The sequence below is a fragment of the Eptesicus fuscus genome, chromosome 13 (genome assembly GCF_027574615.1).
Source record: "Eptesicus fuscus isolate TK198812 chromosome 13, DD_ASM_mEF_20220401, whole genome shotgun sequence".
Lineage (NCBI taxonomy): Eukaryota > Metazoa > Chordata > Mammalia > Chiroptera > Vespertilionidae > Eptesicus > Eptesicus fuscus.
The window spans coordinates 50,130,747-50,145,245 of NC_072485.1; the positions used below are offsets into that span (position 1 = coordinate 50,130,747).

General features: G+C 41.0%; 1 protein-coding gene across 5 annotated transcripts in view; it reads left to right on the forward strand.

The window, feature by feature from the left end:
• Positions 1-14,499, forward strand: part of TEAD1 (TEA domain transcription factor 1) — a 253,571-nt gene that overhangs the window by 215,852 nt on the left and 23,220 nt on the right. The window lies entirely within an intron of this gene.

The window sequence follows — 14,499 nt, forward strand, 5'->3', positions numbered from 1 at the left end:
AGGGCACTGCTGACAGGTCAGAGACCTGAAAGCAGCATGAGTATAATGTGTGTGTACCGGGGGTCAGGAGGCAATAGGAGACCAGATGACCTGCTAGCACTAAATGTTTTAAGTCCTCAGTCTTTAGAAAGAGAACAGCTCCAAATGTGTGCTCTCCTTATCATGGCATCAGCGACGCTACATGAGCTGGTTCCAGAGCGTTTTCCTTGCTCTGTCCTGTGCCCAGCCTCCGTGTGCATCTGTTGTACATTTCCCTTCTCCTTCTCCTCCATGGGGCCAGCTCCCTTTCCCTTTGGGATGGCAGCTCATTTATTATAGCACCTTCCTCACTTAAGCAGACCATTGATTTTCCCTTTACTCCCACCGCATGTTGTGGTTAATCAGTTCTCATGCTGTGTCATAATTATGTGGATGTGTGTCCCACTTCTCACTGGACCCCCGGCTGCCTCTGGGGGAGCTTATTCACAACAGTGGCAACCATTTATTGAATACCTGCTGTGGGCTGGGGGCCACGCTAATGCTCTACATGCATCTCATCCAGTCCTCACGGTGTTTAGCAGATTTTGCTTCGTCTTCAACTAAGACAAAGACTCAGAGATTATGAAGGACAGGCTACTTGCAGGGTGGGGACTTGGGTCTTGAAATTGGGTAAGTTTGACATTAGTGCCTCTGCTCTGTTCCCTGACTGCTTCACATCCTATGGATCCTGACCACGGAGTCCACCTGAGGATGACTCTCCAGGTCTCCAGTACAAGTGCCCAACACACACAAAAAAAAGCCCAACAAATGGGGAGACAATTAAGGAAAAATTTATGTTTTAAATTCCTTGGAGGGAAGTTTACATATTACATTTAGTTTGTTTAGCTTCTGTTATCCTTGCATGGTAACTAGCTCTCGTTTTTCATATTAAATTTGAATTATAGAAATAGCCTTCTACTGATATTAATGTTCTTAGGATAGATAATACATGTGGATAACATGGACAAGCAATGATGGTCATTTCTCCTTTTTAAATTGGTGGCTGCCACTTAGTGATGGTGTTGGAGGGTCACTTATATGATAACACAGAAGTTTTCTAAGTGTGGCCTGTGGGACCCCACAGGGGGTTCTTTAGTATTCTTTTAGTGGATTGACAAGGTCAAAACTATTTTCATTATGATAAGGAGACATTATTTGCCTTTTGCACACTGCTGATATACACACTCTGGTGCCTCAGAAGCAATGGGGGTATGTATGCACACACAGTTTTAAAAAAATAAAATAAAAGAACCAGTCACACAAAGAATATTCTTTATGACGCTTACCCATCTGGAACATAGAGTGCACATTGAAAACGAATGCCGGGAGCCTGCCTGCCGCATCAAGGAAAACAGCTGACAACAAATGCTACAAAAGATAAAATTTGCGCTTCCAAGTAAAAATAAGAATTTTGGAAAACTTGTATCTACCTCAGTGAACTTGACAGCTTCCTAGTACTTGAAAGACTTTTTGATGAGGTCCGCAGTCAGATTAACTAATGCGATTTTTTGATACTGTGCAAGATAAACCAATGGATTTTAATGTAGCAGAGTATGTAAGTTTATTGACACAGTTTCAGATTCTGCACTGCAGCTAGCCTTTAAGAAACTATCGCCTGTCCAGTTTAGTTGTAGTAAAGAAAAATGACCACAGTTATCTGACGAGCTTATTCAAATAGTCTTCCCTTTTCCAGTTACATATTTAGGTAAGCCTGGAGTTTCTTCATGTCCCTCAGCCAAAGCAGCATGTCATGACAAATTGAATGTAGAAGCAAGTATGAGAACCTAGGTATTTCCCATTCATTTACACGTTAAATGGATTTGCAAAATATAAAACAACACTACCTTTTCACTAACTATAGGTATGTTTTAACTATAGGTATGCCTAGTTTTTAAAAAAAAGTATGTTAACGTAATGAGCTTATTGTTTTTTTTAACTTAGGTAATAAATATTTTTTAGGAATTCAGCTTAAATTTCCAATACAGAAAATATAGATAGATGTAACCTATAGAAACAAGCTCTTTGAGATCCTCAGTAAAATTTAAGAGTGGGAAAGGGGTCCTGAGACCAGAAAGATGAAGAGTTCTTGTTGTGAAGCATATAAAAAGAGACTGTTCTATCCAAGTGAATTAAAAGTCATCAGAAATTATAGGATATGATGAAAAGAAACCATTTTCAGTACTTTCAAATTAAACAGTATTGGTTTTTAATAATAAGTTTTTTATAATTAGCATGTTACTTGAATATAAAGTGGAATGGAAAGTGCTTAGCAAGTATGTTCTTGTTTTTGCTTCCAAACTTTCACCTGTTTTACTCAGGAGGTGATTTTAATAAATGCTTTCAGGGTTGGGTCTCTTCAGTCATTCATGAATCCCCAAATGAGGAGGTCTAGATTGCAGATGTTTAGAGTGTGCTGGCTAGTATGAGATGTGCAAATTTGACATAATTACTCCAAGATTAGATATGAGTTTATTGAATTAATATTTATAGAATTAAAATTGAGCACTTCTGTGAATATGATAGAAGATATCCCTTCTTAGTGTAGTTAACAGTACTTAACCTTTATAAAGAAATTCAGTCGTAACTGTTAAAATAAATGAGGAAAGGCCATATGAATTAGGTTTACAATTTGCTGCAGTTTGAAATCTCATTGGCTTCCTCTAATGACTGAGAATGAATTACACTTGGAATATCTATTCTGTCAGTAGGTGCTTCCAGTGGGTGTTTTCTGTTGATTTTAAAGAGAGAGGAAAGGAGAGGAAAAGAGAGAGAGGGAAACATTGATGTGAGAGAGAAACATCTATCAGTTGCCTCCTGTACTCGCCCTGATTGGGGCGCTGTGACCAGGGATCGAACCCGCAACCTGGGTATATGCCCTGACTTGGAATCGAACCAGTGACCTTTTGGTGCATGGGACTATGCTCCAACCGAGCCACTCCAGCCAGAGCTAGCCATTCTTATTTTATTAGGCATTAATAATATGGCTTAGAATATATATGTATATGTATGTGTATATGTGTAAATAACCAAATTGCTTTCTAAAGTCGTCAAGCAGTGAGTGAGTATACCAGACATGTTCATCAATCAGCCTTGTGTAGCATAATTTAAAAGCAAAACAACTTTTCTATCATCATTTTCTGTTCTTTGAATTCCTCTACTTCTGCAGTTATTTTTTCTTTCTACTCAGTCTTTAATCCTTCATTCTCTATTCCCTCTATTCTAAGACGTATACTTGTTACCATTTCAACAGTCGATATCATAAGCACCTTGCCTGCCCCTCCACAGAAGAGTAAGTGGTGATGTGGTTATTATTGCCTGCCCTTTGTGCCCCTCACCAATAGAGGGCATCTCATCATCTCCTTGTTTTCTTAGTTAAGTTATTTGTGCTATATTACTATACACTACTAGTGAAATTTTAGCTTAAATTTGAGTTCCTAATTTTTATGTCTCAGAAAAATTACAGTTTGATGCAGCATTGAAATTGTTATTATGATTGGGGATGAGTGTGGAAGCAGATTTATAATAAGTGAGGCCAACATTTTGTACTGGCAGAAAACCATCCTTTTTTTCCTTATAAAACAATGATCAGGTGCTATGTGGCCCCCCAAAAGGAAGATGTCCACCCACAAATGGTCAGAGCCCAACTTGGTTTCCACATTGAGGTTCATGCAGATGGGTTGCTGGTGGGATGGCAGACACTGCAGCTAATTTAAGATAAAATACCAACTGTCTTGGAATTGATCATAGAATTCCCAAAGCTGGAAGAGGTGGGTGTGATTTGGTCATGCATCCTGAAAGACAAAAACCCAGCTGCAGCTTGAGCTGACTTGCAAAAGAAGTTCCTTGCCAGCCACGTGTAGCTTACTTAAGGAAATAAATGAGAAATAATGGATTTAACCAAATAAGAAATTCAGTGAAACTATTATTTTTGAAGTCTGTCCTAACAATGCTCAAGAGTGTCAAATTTTGAAACGGTGGTACAAAGAGAGCCACATGTTAATAACAAGTTACTTATAACCCTTATGGGCAAGAGATATTCAAAAGAACCGTAAGTATGATAAAGGCTTAGCCTCAAATGTGATTGGACTAATAAAGAAGGAAATAATATGAAAATGAAATTGTATGGATGTATAACCTGTTACAAAACAAAATTTGTATATATATTTAATACAGTGTTTCTTTTTTTCTTTGAAATCCTTATTAAAGTATGGGTGTCTTAGAAACCAGGATATATATGTTACCCTGTGATTATTTATGCTATCTTTTTAAAATTCTTGAAATTATGAGCATTCAGCATAAACAATTACCAATATATTTATAGTCACTCAACTTTCTTAATATATTATTTTAGGGGAAGAAAAAGGCTAGTTTTACTAACCAAAGCAGATATGAGAAGATTTTATAAAACAGAGAAGGGAAAGTGAGTTATTTGGAAAGGGGCAGCCTTTAGAAGGTACTTTTATCTCGGTGGGAATGAAATCACATTGTTTGGACAAAATGACAAGCACTATAAATTAAAAACTGGGCTTTCTTTAAGCAGAAGAAATTGTCTGAAGAAATTGTCAGCCTGGTCTAACTGGATTCTGCATGACTTAGGCTGAATTGTAGACTTGAGTCTATCATTTGGAACCGAATGTCCCTGTTGCTATTCATGGGAAAGGAAGTTAGCAAAATGAAATAAATTTCTCCCCACGTGTTTTAAACTGCTGTCAATAAGGAAAGGGCCTTTCTGTTCCAGTTTCCCATTTCTCTCTACTTCTGTTCCATCTCATAAGGATGTTAAGTTCTGAAATTGCGCGAGCAATATTAAGTGATGGAATGATGTAAGTAGAAGAAGGTTAGCTAGAAATACACCATCTTCAGAGGTACCCTATGGGCTAATGCATAATACATTCCCTTCAGGTAGACTGTGATTATATGATTTTCTTCACCGAGAGTCTGTTCTTTGAAAAATCGTCTCTAGATAGGCAGGTTCTGCTATTTCATGTAGAGGGACAGGGGAGCCAGTAAGCTTACACACCCACCCATTTTTGTTTGATTTCATAAGAAAAATATGTGGAGCTTGGTTAGCACTTTCTGCAGTGACTGCTGTCTATTCTTGGCTTCCATCTTGTGTTCCCAGCCCCATGTTCTAAGCTGCTTTGCTGGCCTCCCCCAGGGAGCAGGGATCCTATGTATATTATTTATTCAGCAGGGCAATGTATGTGGTAGCTTTTCAGTAGCTCCCCCCTCTCCTTGGCTGGAAAGTTATTTCATTCAACTAGAGAAAGGGCTTTACACCGGGTGCAATAACTGCCTCTTAGCCAGCTCTGATAGGGTAGGCAGATCTAGTGGGTACCTGATAGTTTGTTGGGTAGTCTTCCTCAAGAAATTTACTAAAGAGCAGGGAGAAGACTGCAAGAGACTCACACAAAAGCTCTTCTAGGTGATGTCTGGAATTGTTAGGTCCTTATGAAAATAATTATTTACATTAGTAATAAATACACACATCACTAGTGAATCATTCAGCAAACGTTCACTGACTCTGATTTTGCTCCTAGAGGTCTGGCCAGACAGACATAAGTAAGAGTCAGGCACATAAGCAGATAAACGACTGCACCTTGGGGTAGAAGCCCACATGAAAATGCGGGCATACAGAGATAGGAGGAGCCCTTTGTGCCTAAGAGCATGTCAGAAGGCCTCACGAAGACATGGCCTTTGAGCTGAATCTTGAAAGAGTTGGGACGGTGGAAGGGGATGGGAAGGGGTTCTCAGGGGAAGTGGATGTTTGGACAGACACAGCCCTCCTGGGCTGTGGCAGAGGACCCCGTGGCCACAGAGCTCACAGAGCTTAGAGAAGTGAGAGCTGAGGGTGGAAATACTGATCCCCAGGCAGTCACTTTATTTGAAAAGATCCTTTCTGAATCCCTTGAAAACACAAGTAGAACTCTTAGGACCACCTGGAAAATGGGATTAGAAGCTCATTCTACTTTCCCCCCCAATCCTTGAACCTCAGACTCACCACGGATGGACTATGCAGAATCTAAATGGGGAGTTCCCTGGACCTCATGGGAGAATCCATCTGACAGCTGTTCCTCTAATGCTTTCTGTCCTAGGTCATTTGGCTCAGTGATTGCTAACAAAGCTGAGGTCAGGGTTCATCCTTTTTTGTGTGGGGCTATTTAGTTTTGTTCCCTGCCATGGTTACAGGCAGAGACGCTAAGCCTGAGCCCCACCAAGAGCTGCTGCTCCACAGAGGTCCAGGGGAAAGCAGACACATGCACACACACACACCACCACCACCCACCTCCCTCCCCCTGTGCACTTCCCAGCATCTGCCCTGTCGGTGGAGGCCTGGTTAGCTTCTCTGTAACTGGACCTCAAGAAAAGCCTGAGGAGGGAAGAGCTGAAGTGACACAGTCAGCATGGCTGCCTATTTCCAGACTTTATTTTGCCAGGAATAAGTGGATTATCTGGATATAATCACAACCCCCACCCCACCCCACCCCACCCCCCAGAGATCTTGGTCAATTCTCTAAAATTGGAGTTAGCCCTTTGGTGATAAGTGAAATCCCTTCTCCCTTGGGCAGGTATATCCTACCCACTCACTTTAACTTATTTTTATTTATTTATTTATTTTTGTATTTCAAAAGCAATACAAGCTTATTGTAAATAGTCCTAGCAGTTCAGAAGACTATAGAAGAAAAAGTGAGACCCTCCCCCCCCCCCGCCCTGTATCCTCCTGTACTTTTATATGCATCTACAAACATTGTAGACACCATTGACCATTGGTTTTTCCTTAAATGAGTTACACTTCTTTTTTTTTCCTAAAATATATTTTAATTATAAGATGTCTTACAGCAATCAGAATTTGAGGGTAAGTCCCAATTCTTGTTATTCTTTTCAGTAAAGATGACTTGTTAGTAGAGTTGCCAGATTTAGCAAATAAAGATGCAGGCCACCCAATTAAATTGGAATTTCAGGTAAACAGTGTATAATATGTTAGTGTATATATGTCCCATGCAATCTTTGGGACATACAGATACCCCCAAAAGTGATGTTTATGTAAAAATCAGATTGAACGTGGTGGCCTGTAGTTATTTGGCAACTCTAGACTTAGTTGACTGATTTTGCTGTTGTTTTATGTAAGACTTGCACAGGAACTCCAGACCAGAAAAAGGTCCTGTTTCTGGGCTTGGGAAGGGGGGTCCTGGGCCTGCGTTCGCAGGCCTGATGCCTGTGGTGTGTGCAGGGCCAGCTCAGCTGGGCGCCCAGTGCTCATTAAGGCCTCCTTTAGAAAGAGCTGACCTGGGCAGCTGCTTCGCGCTTGGGCTGAGACCTTGGCTCTTTCATCTCAGCTACTTGGTGAAGCCACTAGTGGCCATTACCTGAAGTGGTGTGGGTGATATTAATTGAATTTTTTCTTAATGAATGCTGGTATTTGTAGGAATTTGCAATGCAAACAGCCAGTCTTTCAAGCGGAGAGTATTGTAATTAGAGCAAGCTTTTAAGATTCTTTGAAGTACTAAATGTTTATGAAATTCAAATAGGGGTGCCAATCTGCACAATAAAGGGGCTCTTGGTAGTGTTTTTAAAAATCTTCTATTTTGTAGATGTAAATATATGCCATAATTAGTAGGAAGTAAGTTGAGAAGTGGGGGCTGAGTTTATTCCTATTATGCTTATTAAAAACAGCTGTGGCAGACCTACAGCTGCCTTCCTTTTGTGCTGGGCAGGGGGTTACAAGGGCCCTAAGTGAACAGGCTCAAAGACTTGCTTCCCTAAGGGCAGTTTCACAGTTCTCCCCAAGGGCAGGTTGCTTTACTGGGGAATTCTCCCACGGTCATCCAACTTCCCCCACCCCAATCTTCCGTTTGCAGGTGTGGGCTGGCTTCAGAGGTCTTGGCCAGGGGCAGGTACGTGCAAAAGAATTGGGCAGGAGGGTTTGGGAGCAGCCAACTTCCTCAGAGACACCCTCTGCCAGATAACCCCCCTGTCAGCACTGGGTTGGGGAGAGGGGGCCCGGGAGACCGCTGCCTAATGCTCACTGCTCACAGCCCGGTGCAGAGTGATTGTCCTTTGGTTCCGTGGAGCAGCTGCCAGGCCCACTAGGTGCCCCGCCTGAGCCTCACCATGCGGCAGCCCTGGATGGCCGCCCACAACTGAGCCCAACTCCCAGTGCCTCCTGCCAAGGAGCCAGATGCTGCCATTGGAAAAAATTGCTTCACAATTTGAAATCTTGGTCCTTTGATCATTGCTCAGAGAGGATGAAGAGGAGAGGTTCAAAGTGGTGGTTTGAAAATGCCAGCGTCTCCTTGAATCCATCAGTGCCTATTATACTCTCTCTTGTCAGGGACTATCCTCTTGATGTTTCATTTTTGCAACCAAGTAATTCCTGCCCAGCCTCTCCAAGCCTTGGGGTGAAAGGGAGAGATGGGTGGGAAGGGTTGGGAAGGGCGTGTCTGCAGACTGCTCCTTTCCTGACCGGGTGCCCCTGCCTTTGGGGTTTACTGCTTCCTCTTTGTACCGGCAGTGAAGCCAGTGATCAAGTAGTATCATCAGCCAAATACTGCTCCTGTGTGAGCTGCACAGTCCCCTCCTTCCCTTGGCAGCCTTAGTGCTCACTTTCTCTTACTTCAGCCCCCAGGAGCCAGGTTGCCAGGGGCCCAGGGTTTCACAGAGAGGATCCCGGGGCCCAGCCCTCCCCTCAGAGCTCTGGATCCTGCATAACTGGGCTAGGTCTCTTTTCTCCTCTCCCATGAAATGGGAAGGATCATTTCTGAATATGTAATTTAAAAAATTGTAATTAAAGTGACATTAATTTTTTATTTATTTCAAACGCATGAAATCAAATAGTGGAACAATCCGTGAGTAAGTACTGGTAAATGGGCTTACTGACTGAGAGGTAATAGAAAAGGGAACCCAATCCAAAGCCTTGTCTGGTGACTTGAATGCTTTAGCTACAGGAGTAAAGTAATGCGTGTAAGAAGGGTGAGTTGGGGGAGAATTTGGGAGACTGTTTCCTCGCTGTCTGACGCAGGCAGCTTTCTCTACCTGGCATTGTAACCTGCTTCTCCTTACACCTTGTATTGTTTCCCAGGACTTGCCCACAAATACACACAGACATTTTTAATTCATTCAACGAACAACTTTAAGGGTTGCCTTTTTGATTTCCAGAAAGAATTTTAGAACATCTCTAATCATATTCATGTGGGAAAGATGGTAATTTTTGAGCAGTTATGCCCAAAACTTAACACTTGTCATATACTCAAAAATCAGAAGAAACTACTGTTTTTCCTGTTTGTAGAAAGTCAGTGTTGCATTTGTGCTGATAAGTGTTGATTGGGCTCAGGCTGGCTCTGTGGGGACAGTGTTTATCTTACGTATTGATTTCTAACCACCATCTACATCGGGTCCCACTTGTGTAGATGTGATTGAGGCTCTGTCTTCATCTCTGTCCTGGTCTATATTTTAAATCAATAAGGTAATAGGAATGGTTGTCAGTTTTATTAACAGCTGTCATTTGTGTAGCACATTACAGCTATGCATTGTCTCCTATCACCATGGTGGTCTTTGGAAGCAGGTCTTCTCTGTGGTTAAAAATGAGGACGTGAGACTCAAAGAAGTGACTGCTGTCCATGCTGTAGCCTGAGATGAGGCAACAGCTGATGAAGCGTCAGAATCTGGACTAGATGGAAAGGGGGTCCAAAATCAGGATGGCATCTAATAAAAATGAATGTAAAACTTGAATCCTGACAAGCAGATAGGACCTGCACAACCTTGTGGATGAGAAGGGGGAAAGGAAAGGTGAGATTAAGGGGGAAATGAAAGAGAATTGCAGAGCCCTAGCTGGTTTGGTTCAGTGGATAGAATGTCGGCCTGCAGACTGAAGGGTCCTGGGTTCGATTCCAGTAGGGGGCATGCAGGAGGCAGCCAGTCAGTGATTCTCTCTCATCGTTGATGTTTCTATCTCTCTCTCCCTCACCCTTCCTCTCTGAGATCAATAAAAATATATATTTTTTTTTTAAAGAGAGAGAGAGAATTGCAGAATTGTCTTACAGGCGTGTTCTTAGGTCTCATGATTCCAGACTGCAGAGCTCTAGGTAGAAGTTACAGGGAAGCCAGTTGCAACTTACTGGGTGTGGTGAGTCATGCCCAAGTCCTTATCCATGATATTTGTGTATATATTACATTACATGGAAAAGGAGAATCAAGGTTGAGAATGTCTTGATCTGAGTGGGCCCAATGTAATCACAAGGTTCCTTAAAAGTGGAAGAGGAAGGCAGAAGAAGAGATGTAGAGAGATGACAGCTGGCAGTGTGACCAAGACTCGGTCTATTGTCACTGATTTTGAGGATGGGGAAGGGCAAAGAGACAAGGAATGTGGATGGCCTCTAAACGCTGCAAGAGAAAAGGAAAGAGATCTTTCCCCAGAGCCTCCAGAAAAGAACGCAACTCTACCAATACCTTGGGCTTAGCTTCATGAGACCCATGTTGGATGTCTGACCTACAGAAGTAGAAGGTCATAAATTTGTGGTGTTTTAAGCAATAGAGAACTAGCACAATAGAAAACCTAACACAACAGGAAGAAGAATTGCCTAACAATTAGATCTGTCTAGCACATAGTATTTTCTTTTTCTTTTTAAATATATTTTTATTGATTTCAGAGAGGAAGGGAGAGCGGGAGAGAGATAGAAACATCTTTTTAAATATATTTTTATTGATTTCAGAGAGGAAGGGAGAGAGAGAGAGATGAGAGAGGATCATTAATTGGCTGCCTCCCGCACTCCCCGCACTGGTTTTCGAGCCCACAAATCTGGGCATGTGCCCTGACCTGGAATCAAACCATGACCTCCTGGTTCATAGGTCAACACTCAACCACTAAGCCATGCAAAGTATACATTTTTCTGTATCTGAAGGTATTTAGCCAGAAGGCAGAGCAGGCCAGGATACTGTAGAAGGATGTCTGTGTTGGGTGCTAGGAGTAAGCGTTAGTCTCTGAACCCAGAACATATGCAGTCATCTCTGTCCTAAGACAAAAATGGGCAAAGATCCCTTAGAAGGGCCTGTTTTCCTGGACTTGCCTACCCCATCCAGCCATAGTTTCAAGTGTTTGGGGTTTTTTTTTGTGTTTTTTAAACACTTCCGAACCTGGCCCATGACCAGCTACGTATTTCGGTCTGGCTTATCTGTCCCCAAAGGATAGGATATGGTTTGACTTTGGAATTTGTTGGAAAGATAAATTTGCCGGTTTTAGCTGTTTCTTGGATTTTTGTGTTCATTTGCTTTTAGAAAATACCCTGTGGTCAGAGAAAAGCCGATTAGTCTGCATCTCTGATACCAGCACATTTTTTCTCATTTGCTTGCCTCCAGAACTCTATGAGATGTTTGCCTGGAGTTTTCAGTAGGTTGGGTAATGAACACAGCTTGACTCCCAGACTCATTACAGAGTTTGCTTCCTTTGTTGTTGATTTAATGCAAGCATTCTTTCTTCGATTCTACCTTTGCTTCATGGGAGTTCAGTGACTGCATTTCTTTCTGGGATAATCGTAATATCATCAGCTGACAGGTAATTATCTTTCACATCAATACCTCCTCCTAGAAAATTCCTGAAGAGCAGCTGTGATATGGTTGGATGGCTACATGATTATTTTCCATGTTCAAGAGTAATTGCAAAGCAGTTCTAACAGCAAATTGGTTATTTAAAAGGCTGGGAAGCCTTTTAAAATGTAACATTAAATTTACATTAATAATAAATATAAAGTTTTCTCCAACTGTTATTAAAAAAAAAAAAAGGCAAGGAAACTGAGGAACTTTCAGTCCTTCTGATCTAAATGAAAGCTGAAATGGGAAACAATACAAGGTGTAAGGAGAAGCAGGTTACAATGCCAGGTAGAGAAAGCTGCCTGTGTCCGACAGCGAGGAAACAGTCTCCCAGATTCTCCCCCAACTCACCCTTCTTACACGCATTACTTTACTCCTGTAGCTAAAGCATTCAAGTCACCAGACAAGGCTTTGGATTGGGTTCCCTTTTCTATTACCTCTCAGTCAGTAAGCCCATTTACCAGTACTTACTCACGGATTGTTCCACTGTTTGATTTCATGCTTTTGAAATAAAAAAAAAAAAATTAATGTCACTTTAATTACAATTTTTTAATTACATATTCATACATATGTTCATCAAAAGCATATTTGAGAATGTTCAGAGTAGCACTCTTCATAATAAGTTTGCTATAGAAACATTGCAAATGTCCATCAGTAGTGGAATCATAGATCATGGTGTTTTTCATTCATTGTATACTCTCTAGTACCAAGGACAAATGAACTCCACACAGCAGCCTGGGCGACTCTCACGGTATAATGCTGAGTGAACTAAACACAAAAGACTCAACAGTTATTTAGGATTTTAAAAACCGCCCAGAACTCATGTATAATGTTCTAAGATCAAGGCTGCCCTCGTGGAGTGAGTGCAGGGGTGATTGTGCTGGGTGGGAAGGGGAGATTATTTGGGGAAAGGCTTCTGTTCTGTTTCTTCATCTGGCTGCTGGTTCCATGGATGTGTTCACTTTATGAAAATTATTAAGCTGCAACCTTGTGATTTGTGCATTTCTCTGAATATATGTTACACTTTCATTTTTAAAAAAATTAACCATGATAACTTTAAAACTCATAATTTGTTGAAAAAGTTTCTGAGGGCAGGTTTTCATAATGTGTGTTCTTTCAGAATTTCATTTTTGATAATTCTTGTCATTATAACTACAGGCCATTCATTCCCAATTAAAATTAATTGGCGTTATTTTGGTAATTCTAGGAGTAAAGCAAGGGTGAGATGGTGGGAGTGGTCCACCTCAGGTCCAGGCAGTAAGGAGGTTGATTGTCTACTGAGAATGTTCAGATGCCAAAACCATCTAAACATTGTTCTTATTGTTATCACCATGTGTCCACAGTTCTAAACAGTGCTATTGATAAAATATCCCTCAAGCCCTAGTCGATTTGGCTCAGTGGATAGAGAGTTGGCCTGAGGACCGAAGGGTCCCAGGTTTGATTCTGGCTAAGGGCACATACCTGGTCAGGGCTCGTGCGTGAGGCAACCAATCGATGTATTTCTCTCACATCGGTGTTCCTCTCTGTCTTCCCCTCTCTCTGAAAATCAATTATATATATATATATATATATATATATATATATATATATATATCCATCCTCAGGTGAGGATTAAAATAAATAAATAAATAAATAAATAAATAAATAAATAAATAAATAAATAAAATGTCCCTCAAAAAAATAAAATCCTCTGTTGGCCTGAGCCCTAAACTATTGGTGAAGTCAGTGTTGTGTTTTATTTCGTATATACTTTACATATATAATGTGCTTCAAATGAGCACCCTTGTGTAACATTCATTATATCACTAATCCTTTAATAACACATGCGGACTCAGCCTCTTACTCATTTCTAGGGTGAGTTCTTAACAGTTTGGAATCATTTGAGCTGCAGTCTCCAGGCGAGGCTTCTTTGCGGGTTAAACAGTAGAGTCAGAAATGAGCAATGATGACACAGTAATTATGAGGATGAAGAAGCAGAACTCCAGTTACTTCATTTCTGTCATTCTCTGTTACTGCTTCTGGAGTTCTTGTGTTTAAGATTTACAACGAAACAGAGTGCTGATTATTTCTGAAAATAATTTTTGTCCAGTAAAGGAAGAAGGTCTTAAAAATGATCCATTCTAGTTGTCAGAATCTAATCGGTATGCCCTGCCTTGGGGCAACTCCTTTCACCAGCGCTACTTGAAAATGGAAACTCAGAGACGAAAACACAAAAGCTGTGAAAACTTTCAGCAATTTTACCAACATCAAATTAAGGTGAATACTATTCTGAACTTGGTTAACATTTTTACATTGTATATATGGACAGATTACTATGTGTTTTTATTTCTGTGTTTGCTTTAGATCTTAAGTGTCCAGGTTTGCTTACATTGCAAATCTTTGGCTTGTCAAAAATAATGCCATGGAAATGAATAGAAAGAAAAATAGAGCATGAAAAAGAAAAAACAAATTGTTCTAGGGAGTTGTGGTCTAATTCTTAAGACATCTCCCTCCTTGTTCAATCCCTGAAATAAGGTAGAGAGTTTTTTGTTTTTTTAAAAGAACCTAATTCCATTCACTCTCCCATTGTCTCCTCCACCCATTGCTTATTTCCATGTGCCTCTTCCACGCTCCACCCCTTACACCACAAACACCTAACTGCTTTTGACTACTCATCAGGTTTTCACAGCAGCTTGATTACAACAAAATTGCAAGTTTGTTTAAATTACAATATTAGCTAGCAGTGCATTTATAGCTCACTCTTTCAAAGCTGGGAACTTTTTAATACTGAAAGGAAGGTGTTGGAGTCCTTACTCCTGAATCTTCAGCACTCTCCTGGACCCTGCTCCCTGCTCCCATTGTTGGAATAAGTTCTTCCTTGATCCTGCTCACAGTGCCAATTGTGGGAGTACTTACTCC